Raw genomic sequence first — 19,342 nt, forward strand, 5'->3', positions numbered from 1 at the left:
CCATCCTCTGCATGAAAACTTTGCCCCTCTGATCCCTTTTAAACCTTTCCCCTCTCACCTTAAACCTATGCCGTCTAGTTTTGGACTCTGCTACCCTGGGGAAAAGACCTTAACTCTTTACCTTATTTATGCCCTTCGTGATTACATAATCCTCTGTAGGATCAACCCTCAACTTCTGACGCTCCAGTGAAAGAAAAGTTCCAGCCTATCCTTATCGCTCAAACCCTCCAGTCTGTATAACATCTTTGTAAATCTTTTTTGGATCCTTTCCAGTTTAACATCATCCTTGATCACTGCTATCACCTCCTTTAAGTGTGTACCCACTCCCCTGATAGTTGTCACAACTCCCACATTCTGCAGCAATCGCCTGTACTCGGTGTGTTTGAGAGTCCAGGTGTTTTTCAAGGCTGGTTACCATGGGAAAGGGGCTGCTCACTGTGACTATGGCCCATTACACTACTGCACAGTTCCCCCACTCTATTGATATGGAGCTTCAGCACAATGCAGCCTGTGGTGTTGTGAGAGCTGTGGGGGAATAGGCGATGGGCTCGTTGAAAATACAGGTCCTGCTGTTGGAGGTGACTGGGGGCTTCCCTCTAGCATAACCTGGACACCGTATGCCTCCTCTTCCTGGATCACTGAGCTCAGCGTAGATGAAATCTCTCACATGGGACAATTTTCTAGTATTCGACCTGCTTGTAAAATAGTTAGAATTCAGAATGAGATAATGAATTCACACAACAATTTCTCTCTTTAATAACTGGCACAATGATGTTGGGAAGTTGTTCAAAAAGACAGAAGAAAGTAATGTTCGCTGAGGGTAGATTGATCTTCCAGAAGCGAACAGGCAATACTTCAAGGTTTTCACATTTGACTTGACTTGCTTGATATGTTGAGAGGCAGCTGGAACAAGAAAACTTCAAGGCTTGTATTGTTTCACTGTGTTTATTAAAATATTCCTCTGACAGCTCTGAATTTTATGCTTTTGTGACGGTAATGAGGGACATTTTTTGATGTTTCAGCATCTTTATGACATTGTTGCAATCTTTGAAATGGAGTTTGTGTAGATTAAAGATTGGACATTCACGGAAATATGGAAACTTGCAGCCCTGGTGAGACTGTGCCTGGGAGCAGGTGGATATGGAATTTGGTACAGGTGAGCAGAGATGCCTCTGACTTGGCTCAACCCCCCTCACTCCCACCTCCTTCCAAGAGCACAAAAGAAGCCCCTTAGACCCATTTTGTCTGTGTGAGTAAAAATTATCACCTAACTGTTCTAATCCCATTTTCCATAGCCTTGGCATCACAAGTCATCCTTATTTAGGAAAGGACTCTAAACCAGCCATTAAAACCCACAGATCATAGAGCAGTCAGTGGGTGTGACTGTGATTGTGACAGGCAATACTGCAGCTGCTCACCCTTCCACACCCCATTCCCAGCTCTCTAACTTCAGAACACCCCCATGAGAGAAGGCAAAAGGTCCTGCCCTGGCTTCGGAAACTCTTGTTTGCTGTAATAAATGATGGAGGAAAAAGTCATTCTTTCAACTAAGAGAGTAAAGGAGGAAGAGAGAATAAATAAGTTCAAGAGAACTATACTCATACTCTCAGTGATGTGGAGACATCATAGAGTCATAGAGTCAGAGAGATGTACAGCATGGAAACAGACCCTTCAGTCCAACCTGTCCATGCTGATTAGATATCCCAACCCAATCTAGTCCCACCTGCTAGCACCCGGCCCATATCCCTCCAAACCCTTCCTATTCATATACCCATCCAAATGCCTTTTGAATGTTGCAATTGTACCAGCCTCCACCACATCCTCTGGCAGCTCATTCCATACATGTAACACTCTCTGTGTGAAAAAATTGCCCCTTGGGTCTCTTTCATATCTTTCCCCTCTCACCCTAAACCTATGCCCTCTAGTCTGACTCCCCGACCCCAGGGAAAAGACTTTGCCTGTTTATCCGAACCATGCTCCTCATAATTTTGTAAACCTCCATAAGGTCACCCCTCAGCCTCTAACGCTCCAGGGAAAACAGCCCCAGCCTGTTCAGCCTCTCCCTGTAGCTCAAATCCTCCCACCCTGGCAACATCCTTCTAAATCTTTTCTGAACCCTCTCAAGTTTCACAACATCTTCCTGATAGGAAGGAGACCTGAATTGCATGCAATATTCCAACAGTGGTCTAACCAATGTCCTGTACAGCCACAACATGACCTCCCAACTCCTGTACTCAATACTCTGACCAATAAACAAAAGCATACCAAACGCCTTCTTCACTATCCTATCTACCTGCGACTCCACTTTCAAGGAGCTATGAACCTGCACTCCAAGGTCTCTTTGTTCAGCAACATTCCCTAGGCCATTACCATTAAGTGTATAACTCCTGCTAAGATTTGCTTTCCCAAAAAGGCGCACCTTGCATTTATCTGAATTAAACTCAATCTGCCACTTCTCAGTCCATTGGCCCATCTGGTCTAGATCCTGTTGTAATCTGAGGTAACCTTCTTCACTGTCCACTACACCTCCAATTTTGGTGTCATCTGCAAACATACTAACCATACCTCTTATGCTCGCATCCAAATCATTTATATAAATGACAAAAAGTAGAGGGCCCAGCGCCGATCCTTGTGGCACTCCACTGGTCACAGGCCTCCAGAATGAAAAACAACCCTCCACCACCACCCTCTGCCTTCTACCTTTGAGCCAGTTCTGTATCCAAATGGCTAGTTATCCCTGTATTCCATGAGATCTAACCTTGCTAATCAGTCTCCCATGAGGAAACTTGTCGAACGCCTTACTGAAGACCATATAGATCACATCTACTGCTCTGTCCTCATCAATCCTCTTTTGTTACTTCTTCAAAAAACTCAATTAAGTTTGTGAGATATGATTTCCCATGCACAAAGCCATGTTGACTATCCAAAATCAGTCCTTGCCTTTCCAAATACATGTACATCCTGTACCTCCAACAACTTGCCCACCACCGACGTTAGGCTCACTGGTCTATAGTTCCCTGGCTTGTCCTTACCACCCTTCTTAAACAGTGGCACCATCTTAGCCAATCTCCAGTCTTCCGGCACCTCACCTGTGACAATTGATAAGACAAATATCTCGGCAAGGGGCCCAGCAATCACTTGTCTAGCTTCCCACAGAGTTCTCGGGTATACCTGATCAGGTCCTGGGGATTTATCCACCTTTAACCATTTCAGGACATCCAGCACTTCCTCCTCTGTAATCTGGACATTTTGCAAGATGTCACCATCTATTTCCCTACAGTCTACTTCCAATATCTCTAATGATAAGAAAGTTAGCATTAAGGCGCTTTACCTGAATGCTCGTAGCATTCATAACAAAGCAGATGAACTAATAGCACAGATCATAGTGAATGATTATGATGTGGTAGGCATCACAGAGACTTGGTTACAGGGGGGTCAGGACTGGCAGTTAAACCTCCAAGGATTTTCAACTTATCGAAAAGACAGGGAGGTTGGCAGAGGGGGTGGGGTTGCCTTGTTAGTTAAGAACAATATTAAATCTATGGCACTGAATGACATAGCGTCAGATGATGTGGAGTCTGTGTGGGTGGAATTGAAGAACCACAAAGGCAAAAAAAACCATAATGGGAGTTGTGTACAGACCTCCTAATAGTGGTCAGGACCAGGAACGCAACATGTACCGGGAAATAGAGAAGGCATGTCAGAAAGGCAAGGTCACGGTGATCATGGGAGACTTCAATACGCAGGTGGACTGGGTAAATAATATTGCCAGTGGATCCAAAGAAAGGGAATTCATGGAATGCTTACAGGATGGCTTTTTGGAACAGCTTGTCATGGAGCCCACATGGGAGCAGGCTATTCTGGACCTCGTGCTTTGCAATGAACCAGACTTTATAAAAGATCTTAAAGTAAGGGAACCCTTAGGAAACAGCGATCATAATATGGTAGATATCAGTCTGGAGTTTGAAATAGAGAAGGCAAAATCGGATGTAATGGTGTTACAGTTAAATAAAGGTAATTATGAGGGCATGAGAGAGGAACTGACAAAAATAGACTGGAAGCAGAGGCTTGCGGGGAAGACAGTAGGGCAAAAATGGCAGGAGTTTATGGGTATAATTGAGGACACTGTACAGAGGTTCATCCCCAAGAAAAGAAAGATTATCCGGGGAGGGATTAGACAGCCATGGCTGACAAAGGAAGTCAGGAAATGTATTAAAGAAAAAGAGAGATACTATAAAGTGGCCAAGAGCAGTGGGAAATCAGAAGATTAGGAAGGCTACAAAAACAAACAGAGGATAACAAAGAGAGAAGTAAGGAAGGAGAGGATCAAATATGAAGCCAGTAATATTAGAAATGATAGTAAAAGTTTCTTTCATTACATAAGAAACAAGCGACAGGCAAAAGGAGACATTGGGCCACTTCAAACTGATGCTGGAAGGCTAGTGATGGGAGATAAGGAAATAGCTGGAGAACTTAAGAAGTACTTTGCGTCAGTTTTCACAGTGGAAGACATGCGTAATATCCCAACAATTAAAGGGAGTCAGGGGGCTGAGTTGAGTATGGTTGCCCTTACAAAAGAGATTGTGCTTGAAAAGCTAAAAAGTCTTAAAATTGATAAATCTCCTGGCCCCGATGGGATACATTCTAGAGTTCTGAGAGAGGTGGCTGAGGAAATAGCAGAGGCATTGGTTGAGATCTTTCAAAAGTCACTGGAGTCCGGGAAAGTCCCGGATGATTGGAAGACCGCTGTTGTAACCCCCTTGTTCAAGAAAGGATCAAGACAAAAGATGGAAAACTATAGGCCAATTAGCCTAACCTCGGTTGTTAGTAAAATTCTAGAATCCATCATTAAGGATGAGGTTTCTAAATTCTTAGAAGAGCAGCGTCTGATTAGAACAAGTCAACATGGATTTAGTAAGGGGAGGTCATGCCTGACAAACCTGTTGGAATTCTTCGAAGAGGTGACAAGTAGGATAGACCAGGGAAACCCAGTGGATGTGGTCTATCTAGACTTCCAAAAGGCCTTTGATAAGGTGCCACACGGGAGGCTGCTGAGCAAGGTGAGGGCCCATGGTGTTCGAGGTGAGCTACTGGGATGGATTGAGGATTGGCTGTCTGATAGAAAGCGGAGAGTTGGGATAAAAGGTTCTTTTTCAGAATGGCAGCCGGTGACGAGCGGTGTCCCGCAGGGTTCAGTGTTGGGGCCACAGCTGTTCGCATTATATATTAATGATCTGGATGAAGGGACTGGGGGCATTCTAGCTAAGCTTGCAGATGATATGAAGTTAGGTGGACAGGCAGGTAGTACTGAGGAAGTGGGGAGGCTACAAATGGATCTAGACAGTTTGGGAGAGTGGCCCAGGAAATGGCTGATGGAATTCAACGTGAACAAATGCGAGGTCTTGCACTTTGGCAAAAAGAATGAAAGCATAGACTACTTTCTAAATGGTGAGAAAATTCGTAAAGCCAAAGTACAAAGGGATCTGGGACTGCTAGTCAAGGATTCTCTAAAGGTCAACATGCAGCTTGAGTCCGTGATTAAGAAAGCGAATGCAATGCTGTCACTTATCTCAAGAGGGTTGGAATATAAAAGCACCGTTGTGCTCCTAAGACTTTATAAAGCTCTGGTTAGGCCCCATTTGGAGTACTGTGTCCAGTTTTGGTCCCCACACCTCAGGAGGGACATACTGGCACTGGAACGTGTCCAGCGGAGATTCACACGGATGATCCCTGGAATAGTCGGTCTAACATATGAGGAACGGCTGAGGATCCTGGGATTGTATTCATTGGAGTTTAGAAGATTAAGGGGAGACTTAATAGAGACGTACAAGATAATACATGGCTTGGAAAGGGTGGATGTTAGGAAATTGTTTCCGTTAGGTGAGGAGACTAGGACCCGTGGACACAACCTTAAAATTAGAAGGGGTAAATTCAGAACAGAAATGCGGAGACATTTCTTCAGCCAGAGAGTGCTGGGCCTATGGAATTCATTGCCGCAGAGTGCAGTGGAGGCCGGGACGCTAAATGTCTTCAAGGCAGAGATTGATAGATTCTTGTTGTCTCGAGGAATTAAGGGCTACGGGGAGAATGTGGTAAGTGGAGTTGAAATGCCCATCAGCCATGATTGAATGGCGGAGTGGACTCAAAGGGCCGAATGGCCTTACTTCCACTCCTTTGTCTTATGGTCTTATGGTCTTACTGCCTTTATACTCTTCAAAGGATTCACTTGATCTATCCTGTCTATACCTCACATATGCTTCCTTCTTTTTCTTAACCAAAGCCTCAATTTCTTTAGTCATCTAGCATTCCCTTTACCTACCAGCCTTTCCTTTCACCCTGACAGGAATATACTTTTTCTGGATTCTTGTTATCTCATTTCTGAAGGCTTCCCATTTCCCAGCTGTCCCTTTACCTGGGAACATCTGCCCTCCAATCAGCTTTCGAAAGTTCTTGCCTAACACCGTCAAAATTGGCCTTTCTCTAATTTAGAACTTCAACTTTTAGATCTGATCTATCCTTTTCCACCACGATGTTAAAACAAATAGAATTATGGCAGCTGGCCCCAAAGTGCTCCCCCACTGACACCTCAGTTACCTGCCCTGCCTTATTTCCCAAGAGTAGTTCAAGTTTTGCACCTTCTCTAGTAGGTACATCCACATACTGAATCAGAAAATTTTCTTGTACACACTTAACAAATTCCTCTCCATCTAAACCCTTAACAATATGGCAGTCCCAGTTGATGTTTGGAAAGTTACAATCCCTTACCATAACCACCCTATTATTCTTACAGATAGCTGAGATTTCCTTACAAGTTTGTTTCTCAATTTCTCTCTGACTCTTAGGGGGTCTATAATACAATCCCAATAAGGTGATCATCCCTTTCTTATTTCTCAGTTCCACCCAGATAACCTCCCTGGATGTATTTCCAGGAATATCCTCCCTCAGCACAGCAGTAAAGCTATCCCTTATCAAAAATGCCACTCCCCTCCTCTCTTGCCTCCATTTCTCTCCTTCCTGTAGCATTTGTATCCTGGAACATTAAGCTGCCAGTCCTGCCCATCCCAGAGCCATGTTTCTGTAATTGCTATGATATCCCAATCCCATGTTTCTAAACATGCCCTGAGTTCATCTGCCTTCCCTGTTAGGCCCCTTGCATTGAAATAAATGTAGTTTAATTTATTAGTCCTAACTTGTTCCTGCCTGCCCTGACTGTTTGTCTTGCTTCTGTTCTCAACTGTACCCGTCTCAGATTGACCTCTTTCCTCACTATCTCCCTGAGTCCCATACTCCCACCTTACAAATTTAAATCCTCTTGAGCAGTTCTAGCAAATCTCCCTACGAGTATATTAGTCCCCTTCTAATTTAGGTGCAATCCGTCCTTCTTGTACAGGTCACTTCTACCCCAAAAGAGATTCCAATGATTCAAAAATGTGAATCCTTCTCCCATACACCAGCTCCTCAGCCATGCATTCATCTGCTCTATTCTCCTATTCCTGCCCTCACTAGCTCATAGTACCAGGGAGTAATCCAGATATTACGACTCTCAAGGACCTCCTTTTTAAATTCCTGCCTAACTCTCTGTAATCTACCTTCAGAATCTCAATCTTTTCCCTTCCTATGTCGTTGTTCCAAAGTGAACAATGACCTCTTGCTGGCCCCTCTCCCCCGTGAGAATGTTCTGCACTCTCTCCGAGACATCCTTGATCCTGACACTAGGGAGGCAACACACCATTCTGCTTTTTCTCTGCTGGACACGAAAAAGTCTATCTATACCTCAGACTAGAGAGTCCCCTAACACAATTGATCTCTTGGAACCCAATGTACCCCTCGTTGCATGAGAGCCAATCTCAATACCAGAAACTTGGCTGTTCATGCTATGTTCCCCTGAGAATCCATCACCCCCTACATTTTCCAAAACAGCATACCTGTTTAAAATGGGTATAGCCACAAAAGACACCTGCATTAGCTGCCTACCTCTCTTACCTTTACTTAACCCATCTATGTGACTGTATTTGAGATTATAACTTCCTATAACTGCCATCCATCACACACTCTTGCTGTTGCAAATTCCTCATTGCTTCTAACTGTCTCTCCGACTAATCCATTCAATCTGATAAGATTCACAACCAACAGCATTTATGGCAGATGTAATCCGCAGTAACCCTTAAACTCTCTTTAAATTCCCATATCTGACAAGAAGCACATGTCACTCTATTAAAGGCCATTTTTGCTCCTTCACAATCTACAGACCCAGAAAATAACACCATCCTAAATCTACAAACAGTGCTCCAGGTTAAATTAATAGTTATGGCTTATATTTTAAGTTTAATCAAGAGATATATCTCCAAAAACATATAATCAAGAAAAAAAAAACACTCTACTCACTACTGCAGACTTTCTGTAGGCCACTTAAAACAATTCACTTTTCTGACTCTATGCTGTGAACTTCACCCAACAGTTCCACCAAGATAATTTGTGAATTTCACTGTTTGTTAATTTTCCCTGACGCACTCTGATGTCCAGCCATACATGAATTCAAAACAGCAAAGGCAGTGTCAGTTTCTTTCTTTCTTGCTTTCTCTCCTGCACTGACCTCACCATGTACTTCCTTTGTCTGTTCTTTTCCCTTTAAAACTACTGTTGTTTTGACTTTTTTTTCCCCAAAGTTCCAAAACAATGCAACAGCATATAAAACAGTAATTGCCGCTCCTGGAATTCGAGGAAATCACCTCCAGCACCTAAAATACCTCAAAAAAGGAGCAGCTATTACAGCCAGAAATTTTTCCCATCCTCCATCTTGGATTACCCAGAATCCTGATTGAGAAAGGTTGTGATGGAGAACAAAGAGGAAAGTTTAAAATCCAGAGATGAGAAGGTTTCCAATCAGGCTATATCCTCATTGTAAAAACAATTACAGAAATTGTTGGAGAAACTCAGAACATCTGGCTACATTTATGAAGAGAGAAACCAAGAAAACATTTTGAATTCAATATGTCTCTTCATCAGAACTAAAAATCACACAACGCCAGGTTATAGCCCAACAGGTTTATTTGGAAGCACTGTCATTCAGAGTGCTGCTCCTTCATCATGTGGTTCATTATCAGGTTCATCAACCATCCTGATGAAGAGATAGCATCTCGAAAGTGAGTGCTTCCAAATAAACTGGTTGGATTATAACCTGGTGTTGTGTGATTTTTAACTTTGTCCATTCCAGTCCAATACTGGCACCTCCAAATCATTCTTCAGAACTGAAAGAAGCTGGAGAAAGGTTCTCTTTTTACAGTTTTGACAGGGGCAAGAGGAGCAAGAGAGCAGATGGTGTTAAGCCCTAGTGCAAAAGACAAAAGAGTTGCTAATAGTGGAGAAAGAAAACAAGATGTGAAAAAGGAAGGTAAATAAAGGTGTGAAAAACAGAGAGAATTAATCTTTTCTCCTAAGTGCAAGATAAACAAGACTCAAATACAGCGCAGCTATGGAGAAGGGTGTGACAGAGACAACATAAGGAAAGTGGAGAAAATTGTATGGTCAGTTTCTGAAGCTGTGGAATTCATGGTTGAGATCTCACGGCTGTGATGTGCCTCAGTGGAATATGAGATATTGCTCCTCAAACTTCCTTTGTGCTTCATTTGAAAGTGCCAGTGGGCACAGAGCAGGAATGCTGGAAGAAATCTCTCAGCATGGGAGAAAAGTTGAATTTGGATGGGCCTGACCTTTGTAGAACATTGAAAGCTATTGAGAGAGAATCAAGTGTGTGTCATGAAAAAGGAGACTGAATTATTTTTGCAGATGCACTTGAAAATGAGAGAAGTCAGAAGCCTTCTTGAGAAAAGAAGACACAGCATGTCAGAAAATTAAGAAATATATATCAAAGAGAGATAGAAATGTTAGACTTGTGAGAAATTTGGGAATGTTTCATGTATTCTCTTGTGGAAGGTGGGCATTAGTGTTTGGATCAGTATTTACGAGGAGAAAGTGAGGAATGCCAATACTGGAGATCAAAGTCAAAAAATGTAGTGCTAGCAAAGCACAGCCAGTCAGGCAGCATCTGAAGAGCAGGACAGTCGATGTTTCGGGCATATACTTGATGAAGGCCTTAGGCTTGAAACTCTCCTGCTCCTCAGAAGCTGCCTGACCGGCTGTGCTTTTCCAGCACCATATTTTTGGGTTAATATTTACTGCCCATTCCTGGTTTCCCTTGAGAAGGTGACAGTGAGCTGCAGTCCACGTACAGCAGGATGATCTACAAATCCCTTCAGGAAGGAATTCCAGGATTTTGACCAAGCAGCACGAATGAAATGTACTGTATGTTTATGGAGGAAATGTTTGGAGCAAACCAACAATAATTACTGGCTCAATTCATCATAGTTCCACTAGACCAGAGGTCTATCCTGAGAGAGATAACTGGTGGTGCTTTAACCTAAGGACCACCATGCCTCCAGTGAGGGGAGAAGTTGCGCAGGAAGGACCTTAACATAACGCTAGTCAGTGTGGAAATATAAACTTTTACCTTTAGGCATCCTCTACATTGCAAACCAATTGTACAGCCAACTGATTTAACTGACCCCCAATCGGATTAGAAACCTTCTAACACTGATGTGATGAGTAAAGTCAGATGATCTAAATTATGTTATGTACACAACTAAAACCACCAATGAATATTTAGTCTAAATGAAGATGAATGGTCTCTTGGCGACTGTGTTAAAAATGTTGATGTAGGTACATGTTGGTGAAAGAGTTATAAAAAAATGATTAACTTATTTAACCTTACAGGATGCTCAGCTTGATCTATAACACAATCTTATATTATTAAAGATGCAGAGAGATGGCATCCTGCCTCTCTTCGCACTGAGTCAAATGAAAAATGTAACAAGGATTTATTTTATTATTAATAGCTAGACATTAATTATTTAGTGTCTAATCCTATACTAAGTGGAGAATATGTGCTGTGAGAGGCTTTCATTGAAATGTTATCTTGGTATCTGTTGTAGCTTTGATATGGTGCACACAAAAGCACTTTTATGAACATTCGAGACCATCATCCTGCAGTAACTCCAACAGGATATATATTAGAGAAGTTGTTCATTTTGGATGAGATGTGAACGGTATATTACATTGAGATTGTGCTGCTGCGAGAGGCTAGCAAGTGAGATTGTGGTGAATTCAGATTGTTTGGAATGTGTGAAAAGAAAGATTTGAGAGTTAACTTTGTTATAATCACAATCCTCGGTAGTGAGTGTGCATTGTTGCACAATAAGATATCCATAAAGATGTGAGTCTCTTTGCTGATCCTCTATTTTGAAGCAAAGCATGTATGGGAATTGTGGGAATGAAATCAAGCCTTGCAAAAGGGGAGTGTTGTTACACCCACCTGCTATAGCTAGCCTGCTTTTCTCTTGGGAACGCAGTCACACACTCACAAACACACACCCACACACATAGAAACACACCCGCACAAACACGCACTCACACACACACACACACACACACACATTCACACTCATACACATACACACACACATAGACACACACATACACACACTCACACACTCACTCAGACACACACAGACACATGCACGCAGACACACACACACATCCACCACACTCACAAACACATACACTCATGTGCACATACACAGACACACGCAGACACACAGATATACACACTCATACAGTCACACACAGACACAAACACACATGCACACTGATACACACACAGACACCTGCTCACAGACACATAGACACCCACTCACAGACACGCACCTACACATTCTCACACACTCACACACACACACACACTCACACACAGGCACACAGAAATGCATATATATATGTACATATACACATTTGGGCAAACACACATGTACACATGCAAATACACAAATATTCCAACAAACACAAAAATACACACACACAGATACACATGTAACTGTACATGTGCACTCATACAGACACACATACTAATGCATACATATACACATGCACATAGGCAGATACACAGAGACACAATGAAGTGGGGAGGCCCCTGACAGCTGAGTGGGATGTTGGTGATGGAGAATCAGAGTTCCTCAATCAGAGTTTGCAGTTACTAGCGGTGTTCCGCAAGGATCTGTTTTGGGACCATTGCTGTTTGTCATTTTTATAAATGACCTGGAGGAGGGGCTAGAAGGTTGGGTGAGCAAGTTTGCGGATGATACGAAAGTCGGTGGAGTTGTTGACAGTAAGGAAGGATGTGTCAGGTTACAACGGGATATAGATAAGCTGCAGAGCTGGGCAGAAAGGTGGCAAATGGAGTTCAATGTGGGTAAATGTGAGGTGATTCACTTTGGTAAGAGTAACAAAAAGATGGGGTACTGGGCTAATGGTTAGATACTTGGTAGTGTGGATGAGCAGAGGGATCTTGGTGTCCATGTACACAGATCTCTGAAAGTTGCCACCCAGGTAAATAGTGCGGTGAAGAAGGCATATGGCGTACTGGCTTTTATTGGTAGAGGAATTGAGTTCTGGAGTCCTGAGGTCATGTTGCAGTTGTATAAGACTCTGGTGCGGCCGCATCTGGAGTATTGTGTGCAGTTTTGGTAGCCATACTATAGGAAGGATGTGGAGGCACTGGAACAGGTGCAGACGAGGTTTACCAGGATGTTGCCTGGTATGGTAGGAAGATCGTATGAGGAAAGGCTGAGGCACTTGGGGCTGTTTTCATTGGAGAAAAGAAGGTTTAGGGGTAACTTGATAGAGGTGTACAAGATGATTAGGGGTTTAGATAGGGTTGACCATGAGAACCTTTTTCCACGTATGGAGTCAGCTATTACGAGGGGGCATAGCTTTAAATTAAGGGATGGTAGGTATAGAATATAGAACAATACAGCACAGAACAGGCCCTTTGGCCCACGATGTTGTGCCGAACTTCTAACCTAGATTAAGCACCCATCCATGTACCTATCCAAATGCCGCTTAAAGGTCGCCAATGATTCTGACTCTACCACTCCCACGAACAGCCCATTCCATGCCCCCACTACTCTCTGGGTAAAGAACCCACCCCTGACATCTCCCCTATACCTTCCACCCTTCACCTTAAATTTATGTCCCCTTGTAACACTCTGTTGTACCCGGGGAATAAGTTTCTGACTGTCTACTCTATCTATTCCTCTGATCATCTTATAAACCTCTATCAAGTCACCCCTCATCCTTCGCCATTCCAACGAGAAAAGGCTGAGAACTCTCAACCTATCCGCATTCTTATTTGTTCTTCCAAAATGGACAACCTCACACTTGGCAGATGTTAGGGGTAGATTCTTTACTCAGCGAGTCGTGAGTTCATGGAATGCCCTGCCAGTAGCAGTGGTGGACTCTCCCTCTTTATGGGCATTTAAATGGGCATTGGATAGGCATATGGAGGATAGTGGGCTAGTGTAGGTAATGTGGGCTTGGATCGGCGCAACATCGAGGGCCCAAGGGCCTGTACTGCGCTGTATTTTTCTAAAAAAAATGATGAAGAATCATAGCATCCCTACGGTGTGGAAACAGGCCCTTCAGCCCAACAAGTCCAGACCAACCCTCCAAAGAGTAAACCACACAGACTCATTTCCCCTTCCCTAATATTCTACATTTACCCTGACTAATGCACCCAACACACACATCCCTGAACATTGTGAGCAATTTAACATGGCCAATTCACCTGACCTGCACATCTTTGGATTGTGGGAGGAAACTGGAGCACCCGGAGGAAACGCACGCAGACACAGGGAGAATGTGCAAACTCCTCACAGACAGTTGCCTGAGGCTGGAATCGAACCTGGGTCCCTGGTGCTGGGAGGTAGCAGTGCTAACCACTGGGCCACCATACTGCCTTGGTCGAGGATTTCCCTCTTCGAGATCCTTTGAGGGTTTGGGGTCCCTTCACCATGATGCTGGCATTCAGCAATAGGGACAGCCCTTCACCATATGGATGGAGACCACCCAATCAAACCTAGAGGGCTCCCTGTGGCCTCAGGAGTATGCCTTCCCGATTGGATACCACAGAGGGGTTCCCCCATGGCAAAGCCCACCTCTACAGATCACTCTTCCACTTGCTCCCTATCAGTGCTAAGGATGAAGTATAAAACCAAGGCTCCAAACATCCTCTTGGATGCTTATAGGATCCCATAAATGTGTTTTGAGGTAAAGTCATTCAATGATGTCCCCAGTGCAGGCATTTCTCTCTAAAACAATCTGGTCATTATCTCCCTTGGAGCTGGCTGGGCACAAAGTGGGAGGGAGAGCAGCCAGAAGTCGTGGGACACATTGGTACTAATGACATTGGTAAGGAAAGGGATAAGGACTTGAGAAGTGAATATAGCAGGTTAGGTTGGAAGCTAGAAGGCAGGATGAGCAGAGTAGTAATTCAGGATTGCTCATGGTGCTATGGGCTAGTGAGGCGAGGAATAGAGATCGAGTGTAGATGCTAATGTGGCTCTAGAGCTGGTGTAGGAGGGAGGGCTTCAGATATGTGGATCATTGGGATAACTTCTGGGGACCTGTACAAGAAGAACAGGTTGCACCTGAACTAAAGGGGCAGCATTATCCTGGGTGGGAGGTTTGCTAAAGCTCTTTGGGAGGGATTAAACTAGATTGGCAAGGGGTGGGAACCTGGGCCAAGGAGAAGATGATGGAGTAGGTCGTGAACAGCCAGATACAGCGTGCAGGGAGTCTGAGAGGAAAGGTAGGCACTTGGGTGCAGTCAGTGTGATGGGTTGAAGTATGTTTAGTTTAATGCAAGAAATATCAGGAATAAGGGTGACAAACTCAGAGCGTGGATCAGTAATTGGAACTACGATGTTGTGGCCATTCCAGAGATTTATATACCACAGGGACAGGAATGGTTGTTAGATGCTCCAGGGTTTAGATGTTTCAATGGTCTCCTTCCTATCAGAAAGATGTTGTGAAACTTGAAAGAGTTCAGAAAAGATTTACAAGGATGCTGCCAGGGTTGGAGGATTTGAGCTATAGGGAGAGGCTGAACAGGCTGGGGCTGTTTTCCCTGGAGTGTTGGAGGCTGAGGGGTGACCTTATAGAGGTTTACAAAATTATGAGGGTCTTAGATAGGGTAAATAGACAAAGTCTTTTCCCTGGGGTCGGGGAGTCCAGAACTAGAGGGCAAAGTTTTAAGTTAAGAGGGGAAAGATATAAAAGAGACTTAAGGGATAACTTTTTAATGCAGAGGGTGGTACGTGTATGGAATGAGCTGCAAGAGGAAGTGGTGGAGGCTGGTACAATTGCAATATTTGTAATTTGGATGGGTATATGTATAGGGAGGGTTTGGAGGGATATGGGCCTGTTGCTGGCAGGTGGGACTAGATTAGGTTGGGATATCTAGATTAGTGGTGCTGGAAGAGCACAGCAGTTCAGGCAGCATCCAAGGAGCAGCGAAATCGATGTTTCGGGCAAAAGCCCTTCATCAGGAATAAAGGCAGTGAGCCTGAAGCGTGGAGAGATAAGCTAGAAGAGGGTGGGGGTGGGGAGAAAGTAGCATAGAGTACAATGGGTGAGTGGGGGAGGAGATGAAGGTGATCGGTCAGGGAGGAGAGGGTGGAGTGGATAGGTGGAAAAGGAGATAGGCAGGTAGGACAAGTCCGGACAAGTCACGGGGACAGTTACTGAGCTGGAAGTTTAGAACTAGGGTGAGGAGGGGGAAGGGGAAATGAGGAAGCTGTTGAAGTCCACATTGATGCCCTGGGGTTGAAGAGTTCCGAGGCGGAAGATGACGCGTTCTTTCTCCAGGCATCTGGTGGTGAGGGAGCGGCAGTGAAGGAGGTCCAGGACCTCCATGTCCTCGGCAGAGTGGGAGGGGGAGTTGAAATGTTGGGCCACGGGGCGGTGTGGTTGATTGGTGCGGGTGTCCCGGAGATGTTCCCTAAAGCGCTCTGCTAGGCTCTTATTTCTTGAGTAGCTTTTTTAACCTCAGAAATTTGGGAGTTTGGGAGATTGGTGAAAATGGGTACAAGCAAACCTAAACAGTAAGCAGAAAGAATATTTTAGACCGATTATTTTAGGCAGAAAGAATATTCCATACAATTACATCATGTAATGCAATAAATGGAAAATTCTTGATTTTCATTCAATATTAACAATGGTTCATGGCAGTGAAAAACATAATCTAAACAGTACACTTGCATGTAATATGGATTCACCATACTCCAAATAAGTTTAATTTATGCAGTCAAGTAAAAGGTATAAACTTGCCACGTAAGCACAGCTGTATGTGTTAATATGCTGGGTGTCCAAGCCTGACTTTAGGTGTATAAATGCCTGATTATACATGATTGATCATGCATACACAGATATACATGTCTTCCAGTTGCCTACCCCACCTTATTCCCCAGTCAACATCTCTGTCTCAGGCTTACTGCAGTGCTCCAGTGAAGCTCAGCACAAGCTGGAAGAACAACATCTATTTTTTCACTGGGTGACCCTGAAACCTTCTGCACTCAGTATCAAATTCAATAACTTCAGGACTTGAGCTCTCCCATGTCCTTACCCCAACCCTTACACACTAGACCTTATTATCACATGCTGGATTAGTGGTGCTGGAAGAGCACAGCAGTTCAGGCAGCATCCAACGAGCAGCGAAATCGCTGCTCGTTGGATGCTGCCTGAACTGCTGTGCTCTTCCAGCACCACTAATCCAGTATTTGATTTTCAGCATCTGCAGTCATTGTTTTTACCTTATTATCACATGGTCTACTATGACATATTACCCATTGTTAGCCACTGTTAACAGCTATTCACGCTCCCAGCCAGACTGTTATTGACTCCTTTGTCTGTCCAACTGCTGTTCTCTCTGGATGTAGGTTTGCTCGTAAGAAGGTTCATTTCCAGACGTTTTGTCACCATACTAGGTAACATCTTCAGTGAGCTGCTGAACAGGAAATGGCATCACAATAGGAAATGATATCACCAACCCAAGGAAACCCAAACATATAAATAGAAAGTGGGCTACACCAGCAGTGCTTCATTCGGAGGCTCACTGACGACATTACCTAGTATGGTAACAAAATGTCTGAAAATGAACCTTACAGCTCAGCAAGCAAACCTACATCCATAACCTCAACCTGAGCTACAAATCTTCTCACAACTTGCTCTTCTCTCTCTTTGGGCTCTATCCCCACTTATCATTTACTCCTTCCCCTCTCCCTCCACCCTATCATCTGCATTAAAACCTGACATTTTCCTAGCTTCCATCAGTTCTGAGGGTGGGTCACTTGATCCAAAACATTGACTGATTTCTCTCCACAGTTGCTGCCAGGCCTGCTGATCTTTTCCAGCAATTTCTGGTTTTGTTATTGCTGTGCATGCCTTTGGATCATGATAAATCTGACTCTTCAGTGCAGGTCCCCCAGTGTTCCAGAAGTCCTCTTTAACTATAAAGGCTTTCTCCGAAGCCTTCTTCCTTACCTCATAACCACTCCTCATTGATGTGCACTATTATTCCATCAGCTCATCACTCCTGCCTCCAACCGAGACACAACCTCCCATTCTGTTTCAGATTCCCACCCCCCCAACACCCATTCCCCCCACCACCCCAACTACAGTTCCTTTGTTTCACCAGCTCTGTTCCTGCATCAAGTTGTTTCATTTCAAATTACACATCAGGATAAGGGCCAAGAAGAGATTTGGATATAAATTTCCATCACTGCGATGAATTTCTATCTTGATCACATCACTGATTCGGACAGAAATTCTCTTGTCTCTTTTGCCAATCCTCATAAACCTGAGCTGTCATTATCAAAACTCCTGCTGGTGGAAGTACTTTCTCTCTATGAAACGCCTCGTAATTTTGGACATTTATGATCTCTCCCTTCAGCTTTCTCTGCTCTCGAGAAATAATCTCAGTTTCTCCACCGTTTCTCCAGAGAAGCAAAGCAGCAGTGGGACATCATTGGAAGCATTGAGTACATTCTACTATTCAATATGATCCATGTTGATCTGCAACTGAGCTCCATACTTCGAGGTATTTGAAAAATGTGGGCTAGAATTTTAAAAATATATTCATTCAGGGGAGGTCATTGTCACTGGCCGGGTTACATTTATTTCCCATCCCTCCCTGCCCTTTCGAAGCTGCTTTTTATTGAATTGCTGTTGGTCATTTGGTGCAGAAGATCCACACCATCTTTGGGGAGGGAATTGTCGGATTTTTACCCAATGATGGGGAAACCATAGCGACTTATTTCCCGGTCAGGGTCCCATGTATCTGTTGCCCTTGTCTTTCTACAATACTCTTGGGTTTGGAAGGTGCTGTCGAAGGAGCTTTTATGAGTTTCTACAGAGTATCTTATAAACACACTGCTGCTACTGAGTGACAGTGATGGAGGGAGTCGGTGATTATGGATTTGATGCCAATCAAGTGGGCTGCTTTGTCCTGGATGGTGTCAAGTTTCTTGAGTGTTGTTGGAGCTGCACTCGTCCAGGCAAGTGGGGAGTATTCCATCACACTCCTGACTTGTGCCTTGGAGATGGTGGACCAGCTTTGGGGAGTCAGGAGGGTGAAAGTGAAGACTGCAGATGCTGGAGATTAGAGTTGAGAGTGAGGTGCTGGCAAAGCACAGCAGGTCAGGGGCCGGAATATCGACATTTCGGGCAAAAACGTTTCATCATGAATCAAGAGGTGAGTGACTTGATGTATGTCCTAGTCTTTAACCTGTTTTTGTAGCCATTGTGTTATATGGCTTGTTGATTTCAGTTTCTGATCAATGGTAACCCACAGGATGTTGATTGTAGAGACCCAGTTGCAATGTTTTGGGGATGTGTGTTCGAATCTTACTACAGCAGAATTTGAATTCAACAGAAAACTGGAATTGCGAGTCTCGTGATGTCAATTGTCAGGGAAACCCCTCTGGTTCACTCAATGCCCTTTGGGGATGGAAACTGCCATCCTTATCTGGTCTGGCCTACATGTCACTCAAGACCCACAGCAATTCCTGAAGAAGGGCCTTTGCCCAAAACATTGATTTTCCTGCTCCTCGGATGCTGCCTGACCTGCTGTGCTTTTCTAGCACCACACTGATCTAGACTCTGGTTTCCAGCATCTGTAGTCCTCACTTTTGCCTACCCATAGCAATGTGGTTGATTCTTAACTGCTCTCTAGGATGGGCAATAAATGCTGGCCCAGCCAATGACACCCTCATACTGTGAATGAATTTAAAAAAAAACATTAAATTGAGACAGAATCAGACACTGGGGGTCTCTCTCTGGTACAGTACTGAGGGAGTGGTCTACCATTGCAGTTGCTGTCTGCCCTCTCCATTCAATATAAAAAGATTCCGTCGAATTACTTCACAGAAGGGACGGGAAGTTTTCCTCAGAGTCC

The sequence above is a fragment of the Chiloscyllium punctatum genome, chromosome 20 (assembly GCF_047496795.1).
Source record: "Chiloscyllium punctatum isolate Juve2018m chromosome 20, sChiPun1.3, whole genome shotgun sequence".
In the NCBI taxonomy this organism is placed as follows: Eukaryota; Metazoa; Chordata; class Chondrichthyes; order Orectolobiformes; family Hemiscylliidae; genus Chiloscyllium; species Chiloscyllium punctatum.